Genomic DNA, 13013 nt, shown 5'->3' with positions numbered 1-13013 from the left:
ATTAAAAATTTGACTCTCATATCAGTTAGTCGCTAATTAAATTTTAATTTGAATAATTATCTGAGTTGTGTAAAATTAAAAATTTGATTTATCAAAATAATCTTCAGTATTTTGGACATTAATCTTTGAAATTAATAATTAAAGTCAATTCCTTAATTATAATTTTTACACATTCAAAATAATTATTTAACTATTTGTATACCGGCGATTTTTCATCTCAAATTTTAAGCTGACTGGTTAAAATAAATAGCAAAAAAAATAATTGTTGTTTATTAAACAATTATTGATTTATTTAAATATTCATAATTCAATAGCCGATTTTTTATTCATAAATTTCCTACAGTTTAACTCGTTATTTTTTTGTTAAGAAATAAAAGCTAAAAAAAGTGAGTCCAAGTGCTTTTTTTATTAACGTTTTTATACGAGTTGAATATTCATAATCAAGCTCGTTAGCAATTCTAACTTTACGACGCGGAAAAATAAAAAATATTCCATAAAATTGTTAGGATTTAATTTAAATTTAAAAAATTATTATTCCTACTTCATCTTGCCCTTTGATATTTTAATTCTTTTAATACCTACACTCTGCCTCTCTATCCAGTATCTCTATCCACCTTGAGAGTATTTCCGTTACCTGTAAAGTGTTTATACAAAAATGTACACAGTTTTAAATTTGATACTGAAGAAAAAATAGACGATTATTCTATCGGCTGTTATTGAAACCCTCTTTGGTTTGAGTAAACGTGCAACAAGTTTACGTAAACTCCCACTACATTCTACTATATATACATATATATAAATACGTACAGTGTATGTAGCAATCGATAGAATTAATTTACATAATGTGGGCTACTGAGGGTATTTGAATAGTTATAAATTATTGACTACATCAGTTTCTAAATCAAAGAGCATCATGAAAATATTTATTATACATTTCCTTCATACAATATAATATAAAATCAAGTAAATAAAATCCGTCTTAATTTATCAGTAAAATAGAATTATTTGAAGATAAAAAGTATTGAGTTTAAACAATAGGTCTAAAGATTCATTTAAATTCAAATATTATTTTTTTGTATTTAAAATACTTAGTTAATATGTGTATATATATATATATATATAAAGATAATTGAGAAGAAAATATAGTTGGATGTTATCAAAGATTATTTAAATGACAATACATAACAAGGAGGTGTAATAAAAGGGAATTGTTTGTATATAAATGTATGTTTTTAGTATTTATGGATTTGTATGAGTGGGTGGCAGGGATGATAAGGGTGAAGGTGAGAGAAGATACCGGTGTAGGTAGAGATGGAGAGAGTACACTTTGACTGTATCTAAGAGCTCTGACGCATTGTTCACAATGTGACGCTAAAGCTCCATATCCACAATCTTCTTCTTCTTATTCTTATTCTTATTCTTCTCTATTTCTTGCGTAATGGAATTGCTTTCACACCGCGAGCTGATATGAGTGAGAAAAAGATGATTTAAGTCAGAGCCTGAATCAGAATCACAGTTAAAGGCAGAGGCCACCGAGTGATGTAAATTAAAGTGCACAGAATATAATGCTAGTGAAGTAAAGCTTGTCATATCCCAGTCGTTTCTTCTATTCTGTATATTTATCTGTTACTTATATATGTGGGAATACTATTATACCGTAAGATGCTGTTGCATGATCCTGGAGTTAGTAGGCAATTCACAATTTTTTTATTTTTTTTCAACAAATTCATTTAGAATAAAAAAATTAAAAAATGCACATGTAGAAAATTTAAAAAACTACAGGTGCAATTTTTAAAAATATTTTTTTTTTTTAAATAAAATTATTAGTCAGCTAATTTCAGTATCAGGCTGCTGCTCTGTATGGGGGTGGAAAAATTATTTTGATTTACTGTCACAATGAAGCTTTTCCTGTGACCTATTAAAAATTTCTTCACTTCTCTACATATTTTTTTTAATTATGAAAATGCAGTCATTTAAATATGATAATATCAGTACTAATTAATTAACATAATATTATAATGATTTAAATGAAAGTACTGTTGTGGGTGGGTGTAAAAAATAGGGACTAATTGTAATTGTAATATTGACGGTATTTAAAATAGCAGACATGATATGAGTGTACCGATGGTTGTGTGTTGGCACGTGCGTGGACGTGGATGGGCTTGAGTGCAGTGCAGGAGCTTCGCGAGTGGTCGCGAACTAACGCGAACAAGAGTGATACGAAAAGGAGCGAGTGTGCGATATAATACGAGTTTAAAGTGAGAAAGAGTAAAGAGTGAAGCTATTGAGGTAGCCGTAGCCGTAGCCGGGAATCGCTGCTGGTTCTCCCTCACTATTTTACTCTTGTTTCCACTCTTCAGTACATATACACGAGTTCACCCGAGGTCCTCCGAGGAAGTTCGAACCCAAGTAGACGGGGCTCACCGCAACACTAGGGTCAAAATATATTCAGTATATTCTAAACAATCATATGACGCGTTATCGTATTTCTCTTTCTTCAAGTTGCTTGCTATTATCTGTAATTGATATATACATCAATAAATATATCTATACATACATATATATGTATACATACATTTATATTTTTTTTGATAAAAAATTCAACTCAAATTTGATAACAAGTTGCTGTGAAAAATATAAACACGAAGCCGGTCTTGGTGTTTTTATTTTTTCCTTTCTTCTTCTTCTTCTTCTTCTTCTTCTTCTTCTTCTTCTTCTTCTTCTTCTCCTTCCTATCCCTTTCTTCCTTAGTAATTTTTTTAAACATTTTTCTTCTTATAATCAATTTTAGTTTTTATCTTTATCATCTTTTTTCTTCTCTTACTTATTCTTCTTTGATTCTTCTTGACGTTACATTCAAGTCGGTCCCCTCTCTTTCTTCTTCCCGCCATATCGTTGGTACTTTTGACTGTGTGTGGCTCCACTGGTTGTGCTACGACTTGAATTCACTCACTCTCCCACTTTTTATATCTATCTATATACACATATAAGTACATGTATATGTGTATCTATATATGTATATATATATATATGAGCTCTCTGTCTATCAAACGGTTTTATTCACTCACACTAGTACATCTGGAATAGGTTACACGGTGCTCGTGCTCACTCGCTGATCCTCGTCTCTCGTCTGGTGGGGTCAGTGTCTGCTCGGATCTTGAGCAGGAACCTCTGGGTATTCGATCTTTGGATTGTCGTTCCTAAGACTAATTATTTACTCCAAAATCCGAAACATTCAAAATTTTTTTAAAATAAATATCAAGAAAAATTTTTTCGAAAATTTCTTTTTTTTTTTTTTTCTATTAAATTACGCGTGTGAAAACTCTTGTGGAAATAGTGGAAAAACTGTTGAATAAAATTTAAATTATTGCTTAATTGTTAAATCATAAAACTTTAGTGAAGTGTCTGTGCCAGACTCGTGTTAGTGTTTAATATTTATTGTTAGTTTTAAATTCATTTGTCAAAAGTTGAATTGAGTTCGTAAATTTTTAACGTCACTTAGTCAACATTTTCTATATTTCTTATCATCCACTTCCTTTCCTTGTCTCAAACTTTTTATTTTTCTTTTCCGCTTTTTATTTCCTCTTCAATACTGTAATTTCAACAACTGTACACTTCTGAATATTTTTATTTTTATTAATTTAAAAAAAATTATGTATATATATATTTTTTTTTTATTAATAGAACTCTAAATTTAATTGCTATCATTAAAATAATAAATTATCAAACTACACTTATTGACAGTGTTTTTTTTTTGTGACTAAAGTGTTTAGAAGCAAGTGACTTTTGAATTATGAATTTAAATAATTGTAAAAATAATACAACACGAGGATTTTTTAAAAATATTGGTAAGTGATTTTTAAATTTTTCTGGAAAAAATAGAAAAAAAAATTAGAGTACTTTTTTTACTAAATTTATTTATTTGAAAAAATTGGAGTAATTTTTTTAAATTTACTCACTTGAAAAATTTGGAGTAATTTGATTTTTAATTAATTTATTATAAAAAATCGGAGTACTTTTTTTTTCGATGAAAATTGGTATGAAATTTAAAAGACGAGAATTAAAGAAAAAAATACAAATGTAATAATTTAGTACAATAAGAGTTATATATGGTGTTTTGAATATAGACTGTTATTTTATCTGTTGGATTGTTAAGATGAAAAGAATGTTCATGATTTGAAGCAATTCCAAAGCGAGCGTTTTAAAATAATTTATCTTTACCTTCTTCTACTCTCTCAGTGCCCATATAATGGGCGAGAAAATTACCCAGGGATGATTTCTTAAACATGCATCTCAAAAAGATATACATACATATATATGTATGCATACATTACTCCATTTTTTTTATTCATACTTTTTGGAGGATCGATGAATTTGAAAATCGGGATTATTAGCCTGTCGTGCGTGTCAATCTTTCTTTCACCCTTATTTTTATTGCCTCTTGTTTTATTTACATTTTTCAGCTCGCATGTTTATTGCTAAAGAAAAAATATATATTATCCGTGTAGTCAACATACGTAAATTATTATTTTTCCCTTGGGTGATTTTTATCATCGTTAACAAATTCTAGGGTAGTTTATTGTCATTAAATATACGGCAAATAAATTATTATTCCGACCTATATCACTATTTTAAATTCAAACATCTGACAAGTCTACTCTGACATAATTTTAAAAATTTTTAAATTTTACATTCGTCAAAAATATCCATTTTGATATTTAGCATCCCGGGCCCAATACAAGTATTTAGTATACGCTCTGGGCATTATATATGTACCCAATACGGGACATCACGTGTACTGGTTAATACTTTATCAAATAAAACCACTTCCCCTTTTCTTCAGACTGGAAACGAGTGTTATGGGATTGCCTGAAGGCAATTTCTTCCTTTTTTATTTGAGTTCACTACACTGCCGACATAATAGTCATTTTTAAAACCTATAAGTATTCTTTAATGTGCCAAGTGCATGCGGGAAACAGCCATCTAGTGTTGAAACCTCACATTAAAAAGTCTATGCATAGACGATGACATGAACGATAATCGAAATAAATTAGTGTAGTAGCGCATTGTCAATAGTAATACCCATTGACTCATTGCATCTTCACATTAAACTCATATATTTATATACAATAAATATATAAACAGATTTATTTAAAGTATTTAGTTAAAAAAACAACAATTACGGCTTAAAGTTAATGATAACCTTTGATAACATTTAGTTAACAGTACACTCATTTCCATTTACATGTTAAATCAATACTGATTATCGCAGGAAAAAATTTTCCAGTAATTCACTTATTTAAAACCATTTGTAAAATTAAATGTTTTTTTTTACGTCTATTATTTTATTCACTTTTTTTATACTTTTGGATTGATTTTACTATTAGCCATAGGTACACATCGAACTTACTGATAAAATTATAGTTAATTCAAAATTTACACAGCAGCTAATGTAAATACTGACAATCAATTTATATTCCACCGAAAATATTCCTATAATTTTTTTACTTCAATTAAAATTAATGAGTGTGAATGTAGCAGACTTTAGAAAAATTTATAATTGTAAATAAATAAAGTAAATAATTAAAAAAAAATATTTTTAAAAAATGCACTTATTAATTTTTAAATTTTTTAAATGTGCAGTTTTTAAAAATTTTATTTTATTAATTATTTAGCCTATTTATTAATAATTTGAAATTTGGCTGACGTCTGCTACATTCACACTCGTTAAAATTATACTTTGTAATAAAAAAACATTTTTCCGATACTTTTTATTACCGGAATATTTTTATCCAAACGTAACTTATCGCCTATTAATTAAAAAAAAAAAATTTTAGTGAAATATTTGAAAAAAAATGAATAGTAATAATTAAAAGAATTATAAATTATCAATAATAAATAATTGAGTAGGTATTTAATTCAAGTGATTATCATAAGTATCTAAATCTAATATTAAAGATGTAGGAATATATTAGTAGCATCTGTCAACAATTATCGTCAATCATTTGTATTTCGTTTGTATTAAATACATATATATATAAACATATATGTGTGTGCGTGTTGGTGTAAAAAATATATGGTTTTGTATTTGTGTGAAGTAAGTGACCAAGGTCGTTCTGTTTCCTCCCTCTCACATCTTTTTACATTAAAGATTTTCCCAATACGCGATACAAGCAATACAACTTGTAATGTAAAGTAACAGCATAAAGTTGTTGGAGGGCAATCAAGTGTCGCGACGTGGGCAGTAAAGGGGGAAAAAGAGACGAGTAGAGGTGGCGTTATCCCATACCAAGAAAACACGAGCCTGGATATCAACGACCCGCGAATTAAACCTATCGACACAATACTGTAGATCGCATATTCGTTTTTATATATTTTTTTTTTAACTTCCCGCTATGAAATTTAAAATTTTCAAAATAAGGAAAGTTATTGCTCGGTCAATTATCGAAAATCGAGTTTCCATCAAATTTTGACGTCAAGTTCTAGGAAACTATTCTAGGCTACTTTCAAATGCACGTCCGCAATCGAAAGGGCTTATCAATACTTGAAGTTGAATAGATTTTGAAATCTATCGGCTAAGTAGTTTCCAAGTTATTTGAAAAATAAAAATCCACAATTTTTTTTACATTTTTTTTACATTGACTCAAAAAGTTCTTTCGATTGCCGCAAAGTATGTGCAAGTCGGTCGATTTATTTCAAATATATCGATGGACAAAAATTACTTTTTTTTAGAAAAATTTATTTTTTTACTGGCCCAAACTTTTTTTGAGCACGAAGAGCGCAACGGGCTCGAAAACAGCGGGAAGTTTCGGGATCGGCCCACATTTTTTTATAAATATCAGGTGTATTATTAAAAAAAAAAAAAAAATTATATGTTAATTAATAATTTTTTTGTACTGAAGAGTCGTTTAAAGGTTCGTTAAAATTAAGTTTTTGTAGTTAATTGTGTACATGTAATCATATTATGTTTTAGTGAATTTTCTTGAATTAGTCTATCGTGATGTTGGTTAAACCTCATCGTTAGTCGGTTATTCGCAGTATGGTCAAGTTGAATACAGGAGCTGAGTTGTATAAGCTGAGTCAAGGCGAATAGGGTTGAAAGGATCTGAAATTTACCTCGTAGCTTAATCGATTTCTTCAGCTAGGTTCTTTTCCTTTTTTTTCTTTTTCTAATCTAACAAATTTTATTTTTATAGTATTTTTTTGTTCAATTTTGATAAAAAAATTTATTGATTTTTAAAGATTTACAACTTAGATAAATATTTATTTTTAAACGACTTCAGGAAATTAGTTAACAAATTTTTCACTTTATTCAAGAAATGTAATTGTCTATAAATAAAATTTCAAAAATCTGATTACATTTTTCCGGTTGTTTTTTTTTTTAAATAAATAAATATTTTATTCGACAAATCCGTAAGAGAAAATAAATGTTTTTTTTTTTTTATTTTTTAAAGTGATTAAATATCAGCAGCAATTCGACAAAACACGCGATTTATTAAAGTAACAGTGAATTATATGACTTCGTAAGAAGTTTAAAACTAGTCAATCAATCCTTAGCTTTGTTAAATTGAGGAAATGCAATCAATAAAAAATAATAAAATAAAAAATATAAAATATAATTAGAACTTTAATGAAGAAATTTATAAAATAATCAAGTAATAAAAATGATATAAATTATCGAGTGATTGATTGAAACAAATGTTCTATTTCTAATTTATTTTCATTAAATATAAACAAGGTTTAAAGGGATTTATAATAATACCGTAGCGTATAACCGGAATATTAACCCCAGATTTTTTTTATTCAAGTTAGATATTGATCGTTTGTAATGAATGGAGGAAAGAAAACAGAACGGATAGGGGAGAAAAAAAGTTTTTATTGATATTTAATTTAATTTTATTTTAATTACATATATGTGTGTACATATTATATGTGTAACAAAACAATGAATTATATAATCGTGTTTATAAAAAAAAAATAATAATAATTATGAGTGCACGTGATATTAGTTCAACTGTAAACGGTTTTTGATATAACGCCGTCACCCAGGAAGATCAAATATTTAGTCAAGTTGGAAACGTTTGCTATTATTGGGTTTCAATGATGATACGGATATTTTTGCGAGTACACGCGATCGAGGAAGAGCCGCGTTGCTCTTTCATTTTAAACTTTAATATGAGTTTAACCAATATACTAATTATATATAGTGATAGTACGCTGTAAAGACCGGGCAGTTTGTGTTTATTTTATAATAAACAATATCCGTAGTATACACTATGTGCGTGTATATTTATGATATATATATAGAGGTTGCTGCATTCTCATTTATTTACTCAGTTTCTCGTGCAATGGTGACGTAGTCTCACGTAAGCGCATGTATTTCATGATTTACATAATTGGAGTATCGATTTGAGGGAACTAACGCGTCAGCGACCTCCTGCTGTTTGGCTAAACAAAGCCTAGATTTTACACAACTTTGTTACTATCATTATTATTATTGTTATTGGCAATTATCATTGTTTATCATAACTCAATTTCAGCTATTTCAAAATCGTAAGGTCAGAATAAAGTATTTTTAACGCCACTCATATTTTATTTTATTTATTATTTTCTTTTAAAAATCGCGGGATCTTCAGATAGAAAATATATTTTTTAAAAAAATTTATAGTCAGATTTCCGCAGTGTAAAAAAATTGCGGAGTGAACCTGGATTAAATTAGGAGTGGATTACTGTTTATTTATTTGATTCTTTCGGAGTAAAATTCACTCCGAATGAGAGTTTATTTTAATTTTAATATCAAAAGTCCGGATCGAAGTGAATTCAGATTTAAATAAAATCCGAATTTACTCACAATTTTTTACGGCTTATTTAAAAAATTATCATTTATTATACTTAATGTTAATAGGGTATTGGAAATAATATATTTATATTTGATCATATAAATATATGCATATAAATATCAAGTATAATTTGCTATCAAGGCATAATATTATAATGTACATAATATTAAAGTTTATTTAACCAATTGAGATATAGATTTACTATTATCGATATCACATCACTTTAAATCAGATTATCTGATAAAATCCATGATTTATCACAATGTCGTATACGGACGTACAATTAATATGTGTTTCACACATTAGCTGATGATAACACGAAAAATAATATTTTTTCCTTATCGTTGGAATTTTTTCATTTTTAAACTTGACAATTCGTTTAATGAAATTCTTAGTCAGCAGCTTGATATTTTTATTGTCTATGGTTCAATTTATCAAATGTAGAAACAGAAAAACGATTCTACGAGGGTTACTCTGAAAAGTTTAAAGTTTCCGTAGTAAGCCACTTAGTGGTTGCAAATGAAACGAAACGTATTGTATACACTATGGAGTAAAGTCCATAATACTTTTTATTTTTTATCACTGAAAACTTTTTCGTCGCTTTCAATTTTTAAACTTTTTTTATATTATGAAATTTAATTTTTTCAAATTTTATTACAAGTATTTAGTATGACCCAGTTTTAATTAATTAACTCAATTAAATATTTTTATTAATTTACTTTCGATACTATTTATTTTAATTGCGAAAACTCATTATTAGTATAATTTTACAGACTGTACGAAATAGAAAAATAAATATCATTTTCACTAAAGAATTTACATTTTGAATAACTCATTAATTAGATACTTAAAAAAAAAAAAAAAAAAAAAAAAAAAAAAACTCCGTAAAAAATAAATTATTTAATAAATAAATATTTTTTTTATCTCAGAATCTTTTGATATTTTTTTACATCTGAAAAAAAAAAAATAATTTAGTATACATTAAAAAAAAAATTTTTCATTCATTTATAATTATATTTTAAATAAAAAAAAAATACATTAATAATATCACAGTACATTGACCTTTTTCATTCAATTTAATTTAACATTTAATTAATTTTTTTTCCTAAAATGTGGTAAAAAAAGTAAATACCAAAAATAAAGAAACTTTAAAATATCACAACACAGTTGCAAGCTATTCTATTTTTATTTCGTTTCTTATTTGGTACAAAAAAAGTTAAGAACAGGGCGGAGGGATGAAGTGGGAGTAAGTAAAAATAAAAGAAATGACATAAGAGTAGGAATAGTAGGCTCGAGATGAAAAGAGCTCACGAATGTCGTTCTCATTCTGTTTGTTGAGGGTTTTTCTCAACGACGTGGTTACCACTCTCAGAAGTCGCTGTGAGCCTCATCTTGCTCGTTGTAGTCTCACCAGGTCAATAATCCTCACTTTTACCCAGATAAAAAAAACTACTACCCCATCTTTTATACATATACATATGTATATATATATCCTCACTCTTCACCCTTCACTCTCTACTCCACTATTTTATTCTATTCTATTCTTATTTTATTCTTCGGTCTCCCTATTTTTCATAAGATTTTTAAATGCTTTAACAGCCATAATGCGTACAACCGCACACTTAACTTGTACTTCCTCATATCACGTCCGTCACAGTTCACAGCGAGTTAAAGAGACGAGATGAGAAGGGAATTGAAGAGAGTTTGTGTGTGATATATTATATGGTAATAACTTATGTTTAGTCATACATAGTGTATATATGATAGCATTATATACTAGATGACAATGAACGCGGTTCTCTTTTCATCTTCCACTTGATGCACACGACACACAAGTTTACTCTTTGAAGTTAGCTCTTTTACCTACTTTTCTACACATATTTTTCAATCAACCAAAAACTCTTCTCATAATTTATTACTTTAATACTTAACTTTATTCTATTAGAACACTTTTTTGAATTAAATTTTTTTTTTCGAAGTACCTCAATCTTCAGTTACCCTCATATCTTTTTTTTTTTTTTTTCTATTAATTTTGAACATCGAAAAAAAAAAAACTGACACTTTTACCTACAAGTTTAAAAGAAAAGATATATATCAAAGTCACACAAAAACACATGGTCTCTTACAAAATTTAACCAGACAATTTGTAAAAAACGACATTTGACTTATAGATAACTACGCGCTTTAAAAAACTTCAAACTATACTAGTCCAGAGTTTTTTTTTAAATTTATTCGGATTTAAATTTTTATTTTAAAAAATTTATCAACTTTTTTTTCGTATAGAATTAGATTAGAGAGAAGAATAAACTTTTCTCACTTTATATCAAGTAATCTGACATACGTTTCTCTACTCTCTGCACTTTACACTTGTTTTTACTTGACTACTCTACAGTTAGCATTCACACAGTAGTATTGGACATATAACATGGTGACATGATTCTGTACAAGTAGTGTAGTTTTATATCATATGAGACTTATTTTACTCATGTTTTCTCATTTTATCCAAAGACTATTTCGCTCATGCCATTTCATGTTTTTAAGTAGAGGAGGAGAGTGAGGCTGTGATGATGCCTTAAAGCAGGTGCGCCGGATGCATTCTGTACATACCGTTTGAGTTTCATACGCCAACTACACTAACATCAAACGTCTACCTTCTATATATATATATATATATATATATATATATATATATATATATATATATGTACATATATATATATATATATATATATATATATATATATATATATATATATACCACATATATTTCCATCCTCCTCTGACGCCTTTATGTCGCACTTGTAATTTCAATTTTTTTTTTTTTTCCGGATTTTTATTTTTTCATTTACTTTTTAAATTAAAAATATTTTTTTTATCTATTAATGCTGTATAATTTAATTTATTGTTTAACGCACTAAAGCAGTAGGAATAATTAAATATTATATTTTAATTAGAAATGTTTGAGGAACAAAGGGAGATAATAATTGTGTGTGGGTTCAGTAATAAATTAAATTATTCGAGTAAGATTACAATGAGATTTTGAGAGATAAACTTTGTTGATATGGTTAATATTAATGATGTCAATACTGTTATTATTATTATTTACTCAGAATTTACTCAGAAAGAATTTATATATAATGAAAATTATTATTTAATTGTTTTATAATTGTATATATATATATTTGCTGTGTAAAAAAACCGTAAAAAAAAAAAATTAACTATTCTAAACTCCAAAACGTGAAAGAAAGACGAACATTTTTTAAACTTCGGAAAATACAAAGAAGAAAACGATTGACATGATACTATAAATGAGCGTCTTTAGAGTCTTGTAAACTTTTTTTGATTCTCCAATAAGAATGATATTTTATCATTTTTTTTTCAGTCCGAAATGTAATCAGAAAAAACTAATTTTGAACTTTTTCTCAACTTTTTGTTTGACCGTTTTTTAATAGTTTATGTCAATCATTGATTTTTTTTTGTATTTTCAAAAATGCTTAAAAAAAAATCGTTGTCTCCCCGTATAAAAGTACCATATATGATTAATATATATGGAAAAATATATAATCAATATGGGACCATATAAGTGGCCAAAAATGATTTATATTTTCTTAAATATAATATGGTAAATTTTAATATAATTATTTATATAGGTAAGTTTATAAGTTAATACATGTATTATATATATTTATAATTATATATGTAAACTTATAAGTTAGTACGTATATGTATTACATATATTAATAATTATAAATATATTCTTATTTGTTTCCATATATAAATAACATTTATTTTTAAATATATTAAAATTATAAGTTTTCAAATATATAAATAATATATTGAAGTTATACGAAAATATAAAATCATATAAGAGAAAACATATATAGAACTATAATAAAATCGACCAAAATCTATATGTAGTTCTATGTAAGATTCAATGTATTGTCACATATATATTTATATCTGTAACATATATTTTTTAATATATGTTTACCATTTATGATATTTTTATGCGGGTCAAATTTTGAAGTTTAGAATAGTCAAAACTTTTTCAACCTTTTTTCAACAATTTTTTTTCGGGACATATATATTATATTTGTGGTCCTGAGTGATTTTCCAGTATAACATAAATAAGATGTTAAAACTTAATGAGTAATAGGTGATCTAAACCAAAAA

At 27.0% G+C, this 13013-nt stretch overlaps 1 protein-coding gene across 6 annotated transcripts in view; it reads left to right on the top strand.

Moving 5' to 3' along the window:
- Positions 1–13013, top strand: part of LOC103573353 (uncharacterized) — an 85001-nt gene that overhangs the window by 5243 nt on the left and 66745 nt on the right. The window contains exons 1-2 of one of the 6 annotated variants that reach the window (XM_053737089.1): positions 2475–2518; positions 3685–3848. The exons of 1 other annotated variant lie outside the window; for it this stretch is intronic. The gene's annotated coding sequence lies outside the window, so the exon portion shown is untranslated. Of the gene's footprint in view, positions 1–2474; positions 2566–3121; positions 3477–3684; positions 3849–13013 lie in introns of those variants that run through there. 4 more of the 6 variants (XM_053737106.1, XM_053737099.1, XM_053737094.1 and 1 more) reach the window with 4 other exon arrangements.

This window comes from Microplitis demolitor, chromosome 1 (assembly GCF_026212275.2).
Source record: "Microplitis demolitor isolate Queensland-Clemson2020A chromosome 1, iyMicDemo2.1a, whole genome shotgun sequence".
Taxonomy (NCBI): Eukaryota; Metazoa; Arthropoda; class Insecta; order Hymenoptera; family Braconidae; genus Microplitis; species Microplitis demolitor.
Note: the sequence above shows the minus strand (reverse complement) of the source record. Positions and strands in the feature narration are given on the sequence as shown.